We start from the raw sequence: 16,575 nt of genomic DNA on the forward strand, positions 1-16,575 counted from the left end.
TGCCCGGCCCAGGCAACATGCAGCCAAACAGGGCGGGAAAACCCTGTGACGAGATGAGGCTGTCGAGATCGGCCTGCCTCAATTTGCAGGGGATTTCATTCCACCTTTTCGGGGCCTTGGTTTTCCCTACTTCCTCCGATGTGGTCTCAACAACCCTCTTCCCCTTGCCCTTCTGCTTCAATGTCGACATCACCACAGATTTCACACGGCGTCTTCGAGAGGCAATAGAGGTGATTGAGGGGCTAGACGAGTCTGAACTATCAGACATACAACTGCAGCAGCAGATAATCAAGGATACGAAACGATGAATACACTAAATCAGAATATGAAAGGCAGAAATAAGAAAGTTTGCAACAATGAAGATGAAGATAGAAAATTTCTTAAGGGCCTGCTTTTATAGGCCCAGGAGAGAGAAATTTGGCAACTGATCGGATTTCACGAGCCCCCACTCGCAGCTGTAAGCCAACGTGGTCGCGGCACGTGTCCTTGACACTGTTTGAGGGGACATGAAAACGTAACGGACCTGCCACGGAGCAGAGACGCGCCCCCACTCGCAGGTGCTAACCAATGCGAGCGCGACACGTGTTCAAGACAGCTGTGTGAGGGGACATGAAAGGCAACTGTAGCACCTCGAGCACACGAAACGTCTGACATGTTTACGGCGTACGTCACCACCAACTAACCACGTGTTTGGAACCTTCGTTTCAACCAAATGGATAGAACTTCGCGCAACGATGGAAACAGCCAAGAAAACGACAAAACCCCTTTAAAAGACCAAATCAGTATGTCTAATATCTATCTTACCGCGCTCGCGCGAGATAAGACACACATTAGACTGGGGGGGCTTGAAGAGGTATGTACCCGCCTCAACATCGAGCGGGGCGGGTCAACCCACAAGATATATACAAGACATTAGAAATCAAAGATATTATCAAGGCACAAAGCCAAAACTTATGCTCAAGCATCACATGCTTGCACATATCACATATGCTCAAGCATCACATATGCTCACGCATCACATGTGCTCATGCATCACATATGCTTGCGCGTATCACATGCTCACGCATCATATATGCTTATGCATATCACATCGTGCGTGGCGCATCCGCGCGCGGCGCATATCACATGCTCGCGCATCATACATGCCCACCCATATCACAGTTGCGCATGGCGCAGCTGCGCGTGGGGCATCCGCACGTGACGCGTATTACATGCTTGTGCGTATCACATCTGCGCATGAAATATCTGCGCGTGAGAATAAAGAGAAGACCTCGCGCATCCTCAGGATGGGCGCGTATCACACATGCACATAATCAACCTCGTCCTTATCCAAATCAGGATTAGGGCAACCTTGATTGTGCACGTCAGACAACCTTCCAGAAGGCATCTTTTTAAGGAATAAGGATATGCTGATGTTGACAGCTGCTAAATGAAAGGTGGACAGCTCAGCATGACTCATGGGTTACCACGTGATTATAACCAATGAAAAAGCACCAGGTGTCTCCGAGGACACGTGGCGCAAATCGATTGGAGGAGGCCAACAAAACCCTAATCTGGTCTCAGCTCAATCAGTGGAAACCCTAGCACTATAAATACATCATAACGTACACAGTTACAGACACATTGATTCACATTGAAGCATATTCAATCACACAATCATACAGAGTAACAGATAGTATTCAGCTATTGAGCAATACTCTTCAAATTCCCTTACTCTCACATTATCATCTTCTCCTACATATACTTATTCTCACGCCGGAGGGTTACCCCAAAGAGGACCCCTCTGTCCCTTTCTGAGGGGTAAGTAACGGCGCTGTTCATTTTGTAGGTGGAAGAACACAGATCCAGGAGAACCATCGGTGAAATAGTATAATCACACCCGAGGAAAGTAGATCTGCTACCAGTGAGTAGATCCACGTTTCTTCACTACACTACATTAGTTGATTAAAAGAAAAAAAACATTGTGTGGGCTGTTAAAAAATTATATATGTGTTGGTTGTGAGTGATTTGTCTTTTAATCGTTTTCCAAACATGTTGGTTGTCTATTAGTATGGTTGTGTAAGGATGCGCAGGTTGTGTAGGGATGCGTAATTTAATAATCGACAAAATTGTATTACGGGTATAAAAAAGATATAATTTAATAATATGTTGCGCATTTGGTTAGCGAGTGACGGTTGATGTAAATATTTTAACCCAAAATGACCATAATATCGTTTTATATGTTGTAAAGTAAACATGTCAAAATAAATAAATAAATAAATTAGAAAAAGGACTAAAAGTTAAACAAGAAAACAAGTGAAAAAAAAATATAAAACAAAAGCTATTTGTACGTCATCTTATTTTTAATATATTGTTAGACTTGTTTAAAATGTCATGTTAGGTTAACGTAATTAAAGAATAAATAATATCATTTAATTGTTAAAATAACTTTTAAAATGTAACTTATGTTGAATGGTTTAAGTATCAAAAATAAAAAATTATCATTTTCACTATAACACCCTTATATTTAAATAATTTAAAAATAAAAAGAAATTATATGATTGGTTAGAACATGTTCTCGCACTTCTAGCATGAACATAATCCTATACACACACACACACACACACACACACACACACATATATATACTAGGTGGGTGCCCGCGCGATGCGGCGGGTATTTGAAAACATGTCCTGGTAATCACGTAACAATTATGAGTGTTCAAGGTTTGGTTTAAAATCTTGAAACCGTGGTTGTATTTTGGTTTTATAGTTGGTTTTTATCCTTTACTTTCAATCGGTTGGTCGATTCCTAAAACTATCAAAATGTAGTGAATGGTTTAGTTTGCAGTTTATATCGAAACCGTCCATATGAAACCAGACCATGCTGTAAATGTTTAATGCATTTTAATCTTTTTAATTGTTTAGTATTAGATATGTTTTGTTACACACACACACACACACACAGGGTTAGAATCCTAGGAGAATTTATTTTATGAAACTGGGATGAAAGAATTTTTTTTTGTTTTTCATACATTTTTTATTTTCGTTTTTTGTTTTAATTTTTTTTTTATTTTTCTTAAAAAGAGTTTTTTTTGTGGTCCAAAACGGTTCTCAAAGTTATGAATTTCAAAATAGTTCTCACATGATCCAAATCCTCTATATATATTAGATATAGTTAAAATAAAACTTGAACAAAGTTTTTTTTTAATACAAGTAAACTTGACTATTACATCTTTAAATTAACCCAATTCTAATATTTTTTTTGTAATATGTATTCTTGTTGCGTTTTCCGTTAAAGTTTACCATTTATATGGTAAACATTTTCAATATTCGTATTATGATCCCATTAAGTATCAAATTTTGTTGGTTTTAGTTATAATTGATGGTGCAATTAGATTATAATTACCTTAAACTAAATTTATTGTCGAAGCTTAAACTGTGAAACCAAACCAGAACCAAACCGTTAGTAATGGTTTAGTTTCAATTTTCAATTGTACAGTTTTAATTTTTGATAATAAAAAATTTGTTACTAACGGTTGAGCTCGTATGTTTAACTTAAAAGTATCAAAACTGGCATTAAACAACCTTAGTTAACATATCAATTTTTTTTAAATTGAAAAAACTATAATAATATCATACTCAAATTAAAGAGCGTAAAAATCTCGTTTTTATGTTGCAATGTTTGTACAAAAACACTAACGTATGAAAAATTTATAGTGTTTTAAAAGTCGTAGGGGTGGTTGGTTTGAAATTGAAATAAAAAGTATAATATGGTTAAAGATGAAGGGGTAAACTTGTAAGCTGGTTGAATTGTGTTAAAAAACAAGTTTACCTCTTTTTATACATGTACACTATACATTAAAATGTGTAAAACTCTTAAAATTAAGTGTCTTAATTTGCCCTTTCTCATGCATTATATATAGTATAGATATAGATGTAGATATCTATAATATATATAAACGAAACCCCTAAAATCCTACGTGTCACGATGTGGTCGCCCCCCTTTTATAAAAGCCACCAGATTGCTTGATTTTTAAATGGATGCCTCTCATTGATTTAACCAAAATTCATGGGTATGGGTCTTACCAAAACCAGATAGCTCTTAAACGGGTTATAACATCTCATTAAATTAAAAATTAATCTTACCAATTATTTGATAAGAAAATTCTATAAAATAGGGATATACTAAAATTTAATATCCAATTTAAAAAGAGAAAGATATTATTTATAATTAATAAACAATTTTATAGTAAAAAACATAAGCGGGTCATGGGTCACAAAATCCAGATAGCTTTTAAACGGGTTATAACATATCATTTATTTATGAAACCCTTTCATCATCAAACCCTAAGTATATTATTAACTTTCTTACAATAAAAAAAATTAAAATCCAAAAAATAAATATTAAAAAACGAAAAATATAAAACAACCATTCTCTTAAGCCATCAAAAATGCTTTATTTGTACATGAAGGCCTCTCACGCATTTGACCCGAATTCACGGCTAAAGGTCTCACCAAACCCAAATAGCTCTTAAATGGGTTATAACATCTCATTATATTAAAAATTAATCTCATAAAATATTTGATATGAAAATCCTATAAAACAGGGATATACTAAAAAATAATATCATATTTTATTTAAAAAAAGAAATATTATTTATAATTAAGAAACAATTTTATAATAAAAAAAATAAACAAGTAATGGGTATCACCAAACCCATATAGCTTTTAAACCGGATTATAACATATCATTTATTTGTGAAACAATTTTATCATTAAACCTCAAGTATATTAATTATTAAATTTCTTATAATAAATAAAATTAAAATCCAAATATACATATATAAATATTAAAAACGAATAATGTAAAGTAACCCCTAAAATACGGGGGATAAAATCTAGTATTAGATATAGTTAAAATAAAACTTGAATAAAGAATTTTTTTTAATGCATGTAAACTTGACTATTACATCTTTAAATTAACACAATTCTAGTAGTCTTCCATTAAGTTACCATTTTTGTGGTAAACATTTTCAATATTCGTATTATGATCCTATTAAATATCAAATTTTGTTGGTTTTTAGTTATAATTGATGGTGCAATTAGATTATAATTACCTTAAACTAAATTTACTGTTGAAGCTTAAACTATGAAACCAAACCGTTAGTAATGGTTTAGTTTCAATTTTCAATTGCTCAGTTTTAATTTTTGATAATAAAAAATTTGTTACTAACAGTTGAGCTCATATGTTTAACTTAAAAATATCAAAATTGGCATTGAACACCCTTAGGTAACATATCAATTTTTTTTAATTGAAAAACTATAATAATATCATACTCAAATTAAAGAACATAAAAATCTCGTTTTTATGGCGTAATGTTTGTACAAAAACACTAACGTATGAAAAAGTTATAGTGTTTTAAAAGTTGTAGGGGGTGGTTGGTTTGAAATTGAAATAGAAAGTATAATATGGTTAAAGATGAGGGGGTAAACTTGTAAGTTGGTTGAATTATGTTTAAAAGACAAGTTTACCCATTTTTATACATGTACACTATGCATTAAAATGTGTAAAACTCTTAAAATCAAGTGTCTTAATTTGCCCTTATCTCATGCATTATATATGGTATAGATATAGAAAAGGGTTCAAATAAGAATAAAGAGTTTCCTAAGAATGGTGAGAACCAATAGATTTTTGACATTTGGCATTAAAATCTATGGTAAAAAAATAATTCTAGAAAACTATGTCGGTTTTTGGTAATTTTAAATCTCAACCATTGATTAAAATAATCTTATGGCTATGATTTATTCCTAGTCTTTCTCTATATATATATATATATATATATATATATCTACCCATGACCCGTTTTCCTATTATAACCCATGACCCATAAGGTTTTATAAAATTTTTGGAAAATATATTATTGTGTGATACAGGTTTGAACCCAAGACCTCATGTTTCAAACCAAATGTGCTTACCAACTCCACTAAAATGATAATTGTATTTGATTTCTTGACTTAACATATATAAATGTGATTTCTCTTCAAGTATAAAACTGAAATTATATTTAATTATTAACATTTTCATAATTCACAATATGACATTGTCTTCTCATATTTCTTTAGCACAACCATTTAAGATTGTTCATCGTTTCTCTCTTTATTTTAAAATATAATATATTTTTATATATTTTCTTTTACAATAAAACCTTGGTCTTTGTAAATTTAGTTTTTAAATCTGTGTCAACTTTTTGTTATAAATATCATTTTTATACACAATATTTAATATAAAAAATATCGATATGAAAGTTTTATTTTAAATAAATCAAACATTAAGATTTGATTTTCAACTTAAAATTATAGTGCATAATATATCAAAAACTTAATAAAAATTATTAGATGAAACAATTGAATTTGCGTATTACATATAATAATTTTTTATTTTTATTATATTTTTCACCCATGTGGAACATGGGCTCTAACCTAGTATATATATATATAGGATTAGGTTTATTTCAGAAGTGATTCTTTTAGCGAGAAGTGCAAGAAGTGATCTCAGCCATTAGATTATTAATCAATGGTTGAAACATTATTGCATTTATTTCAACTAATAAAATTTGAAAGACATTAAAATAAATAAGAAAAGGGTAGTTTAGGTAGAATAAAATAATACATAATTTAAATTATCTCATCTATCCCTAAATAAAAGCCCAAAGCATAAATATCCAAAATTTATAAGCATAAACTAGTTTGAGGCCCGTGTATACGGGTAGTTGATGAAAACTTTAAACTTTAACCGTTAAGTGAAATAAAGTCAATAAAATTATCATATATTGTTAATGCAATTACAATTTACATTAAAATAAAAGACATTACATAACTAACATTACACAAATGTGTTATAAACAAGTAAAACATTCCTTGTGCACTACATTTGTGATTGTATTGGTCGGTATATATTATTTATCAAAAATTAAAATCTTTTGTCAATGTCTGCTTGTAACTGTTGATAAGGTTACATATAGGCCCGCTTATAACTCTTTCGTGTGACAAATAAGGTTCTTCAAGTACATACCAATCCTAGATAAATGATAATGTATACATGAAACTAACAAAAGATATTCATACACATAAAATATCATATATTTTAATCAATTGATATGATGTCATTTGAGATCATTTGCTCATCTTTATCCAGAATACATGATTATCAAAAAAACCAGATTTCCTGAACTTTAATGATATAATCATTCTTGAAATCTTTAGAATTTGAAATTTATTGATCATGATAAATTTGTTGTCATTAATATTCTGTGTATGATAAATTTTTAATTGATTTTATACTTTACAATTAACATTTATATAATCAAGCAACATATAAAACCGAAATCTAACTAATATATTAAAGCAAAACCAATTTGTCCACTTATCCTTCTCCTAGGGTGTCCACCTAATGTTCCATGTCTTCTACTTTCCATGCTTATAATTTTCACATAATTAATCAATTAATTTTAATCCTAATGCTAATTAACATTTAAACCAAAATGAGAGTAGATAGATATCCAAAAAATTTATGATTTATAAGTTACAATTTATTTATTTCATTATATGTTAGTGTAAGATTTAATTTTGTTCTTTTTTCATTAATAAACAACTTTCAATTTACGGATGTAACTCATATTGTTTAATTATATATATTAATTGGAGAGAGAATACATTTATATTACTTTAATACCCTTTTCATATATTTTTAATGATGTAATTAATATTGAAATTAAATGAGTGGCTTAGATTGACTTCTTGCACTTCCTTGCTGTAACTTGACTTTTCGCATGAACCATCCCCTATATATATATATAGGGTTAACGTAAAAATACAGTTTTGTGAGAAACATAAGAATAAATATAGGCCTTTGGATATAGAATCTAGTGGTTGAGATTGATAGTTTTTAAAAACTGTGTAATGTCCTATTTACATGGTATAATGTCCATATTTTTACTGGAGTGTTTCATTTTAAAGCATTCTAGCACTTCTCACAAAACAATTGTTTTGTATTTGAATCATCTATATATATATATATAATAGTTCAAATAAAAATAAGAAGTTTTTTAGGAATGATAAGAAATAAATTTTTGGCATGTGCCATTAAACCTATGGTGAAAGAGCAATTTTAGAAAACTATATCAGTTATAATGGTGAAAGAGTAATTTTAGGAAACTACGTCGGTTTTTTTGTAATTTTAAATCTAAACTATTGATTAACAAGGTCCAATAACTATGATTTATTCCTATATATTGGATGAAGTGAAGATTGAAGAAACGTAGTTATTGCTTTAGGTTATTATCAATTGGATTTTGTTTTTGTTTGTGTTGGAAATTGTTGGATTATTGTAATTTCTTTTAATGAATAGTGTAGTTGATTTGAATAATAAAGTAATTTTAGATACTGTCATTAATTATTGTATGATAGTGTTTTGATTGCTGTGAGCAATCAGTTTACACACCCGCATTCCCGCGGTAGGTTGGGGTGCGACATTCCCGATTGAAGGCACACAATGTAAATGAGGTTTAAAGCATGCTAAGGGCTTTCCCCTTTGCTTTACAAGACTCTTCTATGAAAGCGCCTCTATTATCTACTGCACCAAGGTTGATAACCACTTGAATGAACTTGCAAGGTTACTCATTCATATAGACTTCCCGGGCATAAAGCCTCAAGCCTTTGTAAAGTGATCATTTGAATTAATCAAGAAAAAAAAGAGAAGTTTTATACTCTTAACGGGAGAGATTCAATATATAGGTTGTGTGCTTGATGCCCACAACAATGGGCTTGTAAATGAACCAAACTAACACGAATTCTGCGGACTTCTTGTATTTGGATGGGCGGGGGGACGCTTGCTTGTGTGGATCTTGCTGGAGTGTCCTCTTGTTGGGCTTAGGGATACTGTTTGTTGCTAGGGAGGCTGCATTAAAGGCAAAATTATGAAAAAAATGCTAAGCACGAGAAGGCCTATGTCGAGAATCAACATGCATTCATTTCTTTTGCTTTTGATACATTTGGGGTCCCTTGCCCTATATGCTGTTACATCTATGAAAAGAGTTCAGCAAGGGTCGTGCACAGGAACATATTGACGCCGAAGAACTATAACTTTGTTTTTAGTAGGATCGAATTTGCCATTCAAAAGGGGTTGAGCGCGCAGCTTGTTGCCTATCTATTGTAAGTGGATCCTTTGTGAAATTAAATATAATGATTGAATATAAAGAAAAAAAATAACCTCTACGTGTTTCTTGTTTGTGTTCATTCGCTGAGAAAATGAGTGTATTACTGTTCATTTAGTATAAACGAATGGCTTACTAACGCAAAAGAACGAGCACAACTAAACATAGATGAAAAACTAACCACTTGAACACCAACTAAAGTAAGTGTGAACATCAATCTCTTGGCTGAAAAATAATAAAACTTGACTAAATTATAATGGTTGATATTTAACTTCATAAAATTATACTAAATTCTAATTGACTTTGTTGAAGTTAAATTTATGAATTTGCAAGTCATCCTAACATAAAAGGCGTGATTTGTAATCTACACTTATTGGCAAAGGCAAAGATAAAAAGAAATACTTTACAAAAAGTTAACTAAGTTTTAACTAGCGTCTAGTGAAAAGGACAAAATACGTAACAAATCTATTTTTTTAACTTTTTTCCGAGTCTCCCTATAAAGGAATTTCAACCGTCTCAAATTATTTGATGCTTGACGTCTTACTCGAAAACCTCTCAACCTCTCTTAGACGGAAACCCCCAAACAACCGTGTAACCCCTCCTCCCCACCCGACGCGGGTGTTGAGGCTCGGACCGTTTAAAGATCATATGCTATATGAAGTGGTCACAACAATTAAATACAGAAGGTGTTACAATGTTAACTATGAATTATATCATTCAAAATTGTACATTTAAAAGTTATAATAATGTTGTCAAGATTTAAAAATTATACATAAAACACGCAATAAAAAAAAAGAAAGAAAAAAAAGATGTTCATCCATAAAACACGAAACTTGAGGAACAAGCTACTAAGGCCTAAAATCACGTCGTATCTTATACATATTAAATATATTGATTAATTTCCTTATTTAGTTTAATATAAATATTTATATATAAATCATAATCGAACTTAACTTCTCGAGCCATATATATCTTATTATTATAAATTCATCCGAAAACCCTCAACAACAGTTTAAGGTTGTAGATCTTAAAAGTCCGAAAACCCTCAACAGTGTAAGGTTGTCGATCAATAACAATGGCTGAATCTTGTTCGAATTTCGACTTTGGCATCAAAAGGTAACTTGTTATTATGTGTAGAAAATCAAGTTCAACAGTAACTTGGAAACAATAATTGGTGGTTAAATTTGATCTTTTTTGAACGATTCAGTAGGCTTTTGGAATAGTTTGTACGTGTTTTTATTTGTTTATATATGCATCAGGTTAATAATTGGGTGTGTGTAATTGTATTTTTTTAGTGACGATGAGGATCTATACGTGGAAGAATCAGTGGAATTGGAAGTTGGATTTAAGAGCGTTATCGTTGTTGATAACTTACCAGTCGTGCCACGGGCAAGGTTTGATAAACTTGATTAAGTGCTTCGAAAACGTTTCAGCCAGTACGGTGTAATTAAGGATAATGGTTTTTGGATGCCTGTTGAAGAAGACTCCGGGAAAACTCGAGGATATTGCTTTATCGAGTACAACACTCCTCAGGTATCTATTCCTCGACTGTGTTTTGAAATTATAGTTTTATACAGTAGCAATAAAACTATGCTTAACTTATGATCTATGAAGAATTTTCTTCTAGTTATTTAAAAACTTATGGTGTCTTTCGATGACAATTGTTATTTTAGGAAGCTGAGCTTGCTAAGAATGAGGCCAACAAATCCCCGCTAGGCACATATAAGATGTCCGCCAACATGTTTGATGAAATAAACATGTTCATGAACGTCCTAGATGAGTGGGCCCCTCCAGAAGCTAGACCCTACACACCAGGGGTATGTATTTTGTGTGACTAAAAAATACATGTAAATTACTATATATATAGAGTTAAATTAAAAATATGAAACTTTGTTTTGTAAAATCAGGAGAATCTGCAGCATTGGCTTGGTGATGAGAAAGGTAGAGATCAGTTTGTTATTTGTTCGGGATCAGACACGGAGGTCCTGTGGAATGATGCTAGACAAGTGAAAGCTGATCCGGTTTACAAACGCACTGTAATTAAATTATGCATGTTTTTTACTTGTGATTTTAGCTGGATAAAAAAGAATTAAAATACTAAAATATGGAATTTGTTTTGTAGTTTTGGAGTGAAAGTTTTGTGCAGTGGTCACCATTAGGGACCTACTTAGCCACGGTTCATAGACAGGGTGTTGCTGTGTGGGGTGGTGCTGCTAGTTTTAATCAACTAATGCGATATGTGCATCCACAGGTTCTTTTGATCTTGGCTTTTCTATCTTTCAGTAATTATTATTTAATTTAGTTTTTTGATCCTGAAACTGTGCTCTTAACTGTAGGTCAAACTTATTGACTTCTCTCCTGGCGAAAAATATTTGGTGACTTATAGCAGTCATGAACCAAGCAACCCTCGCGACACTCAGGTGAGAATGGCAATTCTTGATCCAATTTTTAATGATTATTTTGATATTGGGTCCGCTCACAAATGCTCAAACTGCCGTTTCAAAAGTAGGCAGTCAAAATTGCTATTGAACAAATACCCCGACTGTCATTTTGAAAGTAGGGGTCACGCTTTGAAATTTTTGTGGGCTGTTGTGTTTGCGTGTATTGTATGGCCCATGATATTTTTTTCCTTAACGACTGCATGATTTGCTCATGATCAGATAGTGGTGCTTAACGTGTTTGATGTGAGAACTGGAAAATTAATGAAAGATTTCAAGGGAAGTGCAGATGAGTTTGCGTTTGGAGGAACTGGCAGTTTTGCTTGGCCTGTTATCAGGTAATAAATTAATAAGGCTATAAATCCATGTCTTCTAATAAGCATTTATATTTCTCATCTTGATGTTTGTGCTTTTACAGATGGGGTGGAGGAAAAGAAGACAAATATTTTGCTCTACTTGGGAAAAATATCATCTCTGTGTATGAAACCGACAAGTTCACTCTTATCGACAATGAATCCATTAAAGTTGAAAATGTCATGGACTTTAGTTGGTCACCCACTGATTCTATTTTGCACTCTTTGTTCCTCAACTTGCTGGTGGAAATCAGCCTGCAAGAGTAAGTATCCCCTTTCATGCTCTCTAATTTTTGACTAATAATGACACATTACATTGCATTTTGATATTTTTAGGTTAGTCTGTATCAAATCCCAAGCCAAGTAGAACCGAGGCAAAAGAATCTTTTCAATGTTAGTGACTGTAAAATGTATTGGCAAAGTAATGGGGAGTATCTGGCAGTAAAAGTTGATCGCTACACAAAAACTAAAAAGAGTACATATACGGGCTTTGAGCTTTTCAGAATCAAGGAGCGTGACATGCCGATTCAGGCTTTTGAGCTTGACAACAGGAATGATAAAGTTATTTCATTTGTACGGGAGCCAAAAGGTCATAGATTTGCGGTTATACACGGTGATAATCCGAGGCCCGATGTTAGTTTCTATTCGGTTAGAGGTGATAAGGTATCAAAGCTCACAACCTTAAAGCAAAAGCAGGCAAATGCTCTGTTCTGGTCACCTGGTGGTCCTTTTGTTATCTTGGCTGGATTGAAGGGACAATTAGAGTTCTACAATGTTGATGAGCTTAAAACAATGGCAACCGTTGAACATTTTATGGCAACAGATGCTGAATGGGATCCCACTGGAAGGTATACCAAACTAAAAAGATATTGCTAATATTTTTGACACATTTGAGATTAAACATATAGCTCAAGGCAACTAATAATAATTTGTAGGTATGTTGCAACTTCGGTTACATCTGTACATGAGACGGAAAATGGATCTAACATTTGGTCATTCAACGGCAAGTTACTCTACCGCGTACCCAAGGACCATCTCTCTCAGGCAATTATTTGATTATTACAAGTTTACAACTTCAAATTAATGTCAGGACATGATCTTTACATTTAATTTATGCAGTTTTCTTGGAGGCCTCGGCCACCATCCTTGTTGAGCCCTGAGAAAGAGGAAGAAATATTCAAGAATCTAAAAGATTACAGTAAAAAGTATGAGATGGAAGATGAGGAGATATTGGTGTTATCAAGCAAGCGGGATCGTGAAAAAAGGAAGCAGTTGAAGGAAGAATGGGAAAGGTGGCTAAACGAGTGGAAAAGATATCGTGAAGATGAGAATATGGTGAGACAAATGCTGATAGATGAAGAAGCAAGTGATGTTGAAGCTGAACAAGTGGAAGTGGAAGAATTGTGGGATGTTACTAGAGAAATCCTATCTGATGTATGAAAAAACATTGTTTGCTTTTTGTTATTTGAGAAAATGATTTTAGCAGTTGTAAAGATTTGATTGAATGAAATAATGAAATATTAACCGAATTAAATCAATTGGTAACTAATTATAACCAATTTCTGTAGTAAAATACAACGTCCAATATCATACAACTGGAGACTGACTTTTTACTTAAGGTCAAACTAGAAGTCCGACTGAAAGTCCTTCGTGTCCAACACAAGATTGTACAATGCAAAGAACACCAAATGGCACATAAAAGAAATGAAAATTACAGTTGTGCTCACCTAAACCCCGCTTATAATAAAAACCCTTGTCTATATGCCACACTTTCAAATCTAAGATGTTGAAAGAAAAGGAGAAACCGCACATGCAAGATAGAGCAACTTTGTGTAAAATGTTGCAAGAGTAAAAACCATAACTCAGGTTACAACCAACAAAAAACACCTTGTGCAACCATAAACTCAACCCAACTTGTGCTAGAAGCTGTGGTGTTACTTTATGTTCAATTCGGTAATCTTACACTTCGGTGTTCTAATAATTTAATCCAGTCTTCTAATAACTAGTTAATTGTGTTAACGAGGTCTCTTCCAGACTCCAGAGTTCGTTCTAGAGTATGTGTTATGTGGTTGGAGTACAATGAAGTTAAAGTAGCATGATCGTTATACAATGTTGGAAAAGATAAGGGACCGCTTATAACTGATTCAAAGAGTTGAGAGACAGACAAAAGAAAAAGAAGTTGGTTATTGTAGGTCCCAACGCGGGTAGATATAACAACAATCTTTGAATCAACCGAACTTAGTGCTAGCGGAAATCATACTAAGTCACCTAAGTGGTCTCGGATCTTGAGAGGTTTATTTCGAGTTTAGAGAGAGAGAGAGAGAGAGAGCTAGAGAGAAAGTAAGTATGTGAGTTAGAGATTTTGCAAAAGGTTCTTTATCTCATGGCATGCTTCCTATTAGGAAGCATGCATGAGAAACATGTCATTGTCAATTGCCCAATGAGCTTGTTTACATATTTCCCTTGGGCCTAATACTTACAAAGTGAACAACTAAAGCCCAATACATGCAAAAGTGACCAAATGGCCCAAATACATAAACGAACCAATACAAAAGACTAATAACACAAAACAGGACCTAACAATCTCCCTCTAGTCTTTAGTATTGGAACCATCAGTGTCGTAGACCAGACATTCGTCCTCGGTCAGTGGAAGTTCAACAAGTCTTCAGAAGAACTTGTTGAAGGCTTCAACTATCCGGTCTGTATTCTGACGACCTGGATCCTTGACGGTTCCCAACGGTGAGTTGTAGAGCTTCTTCACATCCTCCATGTGTAGTCCCATTATCTCATGCTCATCAAACACTCGTATCTCGTGCATGTCACAGTAGTGGATGACGGCCTCACTGGTTGTATTATCAAACTCCCAACCAATAAAATCTCGGAGAGTGTTAGGAAGATAGGGCTCGCCATAATATATCTCATGACAGTCTTTTGACGCCCTATATCTCCACATGGTTCGTGGCTCTTTGGTGGCTGGGTCTATCTCTCTTGGGTTCTTGTACTTGCGACCCTTAATCAGCTCGAAGTCCTTGTAATCCACCTTTGATTGATGATGCAGATGAGTTTTGACCCAACCCTCCAACGAACTATCATACTCACCACGGCCTAGAGCTTTTCTGAGATAGTTGATGTCGAGCTCTGGTAACGATTTCAGCTCGTGGTGGTTGAGATAGATAAGATCTCCGCTATATCTTCTGATAGCCCAACAACTGTTCCCCTTATCATACTTCACATAAACAATCAGCGAATCTTCATGATAAGGGTAGTTGAGCATGCGGGCAAAAGCATGACTTGACACTATATGAGTTTTTCGTTTCTTCTTTGGTGTTGCTTGAGTCAAGTCGGCGGCTGGATCAGAGGGATCTTGAACTGGTGCATCTGACGTAGCTTGAGCTGGTGGCGTGTCAGGATTTGGCGAGTAGTTGATGTAGTCGTCATTTGTGTTTACTGTCTCCTCCGTTCCTGCAATGAAATCCGCCAAGCTCTTTCCGGCTTCAATGAAATCATCCATCATCCCTGTAACATTACCTGCAGGAAACAAATCTTTATATAAATCGTCAATTCGTGAGTCATCCTGCCTGACTTTGGTTGCCGAGTCGTGTGCAGGAGGGTCTTGAGGAGTTTCTTGAGTATGTGGAGGTGATTGAGTGTTAACTCCACCTCCACCTCCTGCTGCACCGGCCCCTCCATCTCCATCGTCACCACCTGCACCATCATCATCATCTTCATCAAAACTATTATGAACGTTGTTGTCCACATCATCGTCGTCCTCCTCGTCATCATCATCATCGTCACTCTTATCTTCATCATCACCATCATTGCCTCCATCATCACCACCAGCTTGGACCTGAAGTTGTACTTTTTGTTCAGGACCCAAGCTGGTACCAACTCCGCTTTCAGTTTGGCGAACGTGTTGTACAATGCAACCAACAGTTGCCTCTCCTTCCGAAGCCACAACCTGATCCCCTTACAAAGCCAAACTTGGCCCTACAGTGGGTTGTGGTCCACCAATCCGAGAAGTCTCACCAGACCTTCTCCAGCTTCCAAAGACCGTGTTAAGACGGGCTTCAAGGGTAGCAAAATCATCGTCGCGCATACCAAATCAGTTCTGAAGCTGCCTTGTATTTCTCATTCAATTTTTCGTTCAGCTTTGACTGGCGCTCATTGATATGCTCTTGCTCAACCAGTTTTGCTCGAAGGGCCTCAATCTCGGTACAAAACTGATTATTCTCTGCCATGAGTGTACCGAGAGAGGCAGATGAGGCGAGCTGACCTTCTAACATTGAGACCCTGGAGTTTGAGTTTGAATTTGAGTTTGTGGCCTCTTTTTCAACGTCCCACTTTCTGGTAGCATCCTCGATCTTCTTTTTAAGACTTTCTTCAAGAGCGTTGGCAGCTGGGAGGTTCTTTTCAAGTGTCTCCACCCTATCAGACACTTTCTTGTATTCAGCTCTTTGATTTTCATTGTTTAGAGCTTCAGTGGTGAGCAATTGTTGTTGATTTTGAATGCGCTCTTGGAGGTTGTTGATTATCATTCGTTGACTTTCAATCAGAGCATCATTCACCTTTTTGTTCCTCCAAAGCCTCCACC

The 16,575-nt window shown here is 34.5% G+C and overlaps 1 pseudogene; it reads left to right on the forward strand.

Moving 5' to 3' along the window:
- Positions 1-10,268: 10,268 nt before the first annotated feature.
- Positions 10,269-13,424, forward strand: LOC143612927 (eukaryotic translation initiation factor 3 subunit B-like; annotated as a pseudogene).
- Positions 13,425-16,575: the final 3,151 nt, after the last annotated feature.

This window comes from Bidens hawaiensis, unplaced genomic scaffold, assembly GCF_021521415.1.
Source record: "Bidens hawaiensis isolate Kalapana, Puna unplaced genomic scaffold, B.hawaiensis_p1.1 tig00036084_1, whole genome shotgun sequence".
NCBI classification, from domain to species: Eukaryota; Viridiplantae; Streptophyta; class Magnoliopsida; order Asterales; family Asteraceae; genus Bidens; species Bidens hawaiensis.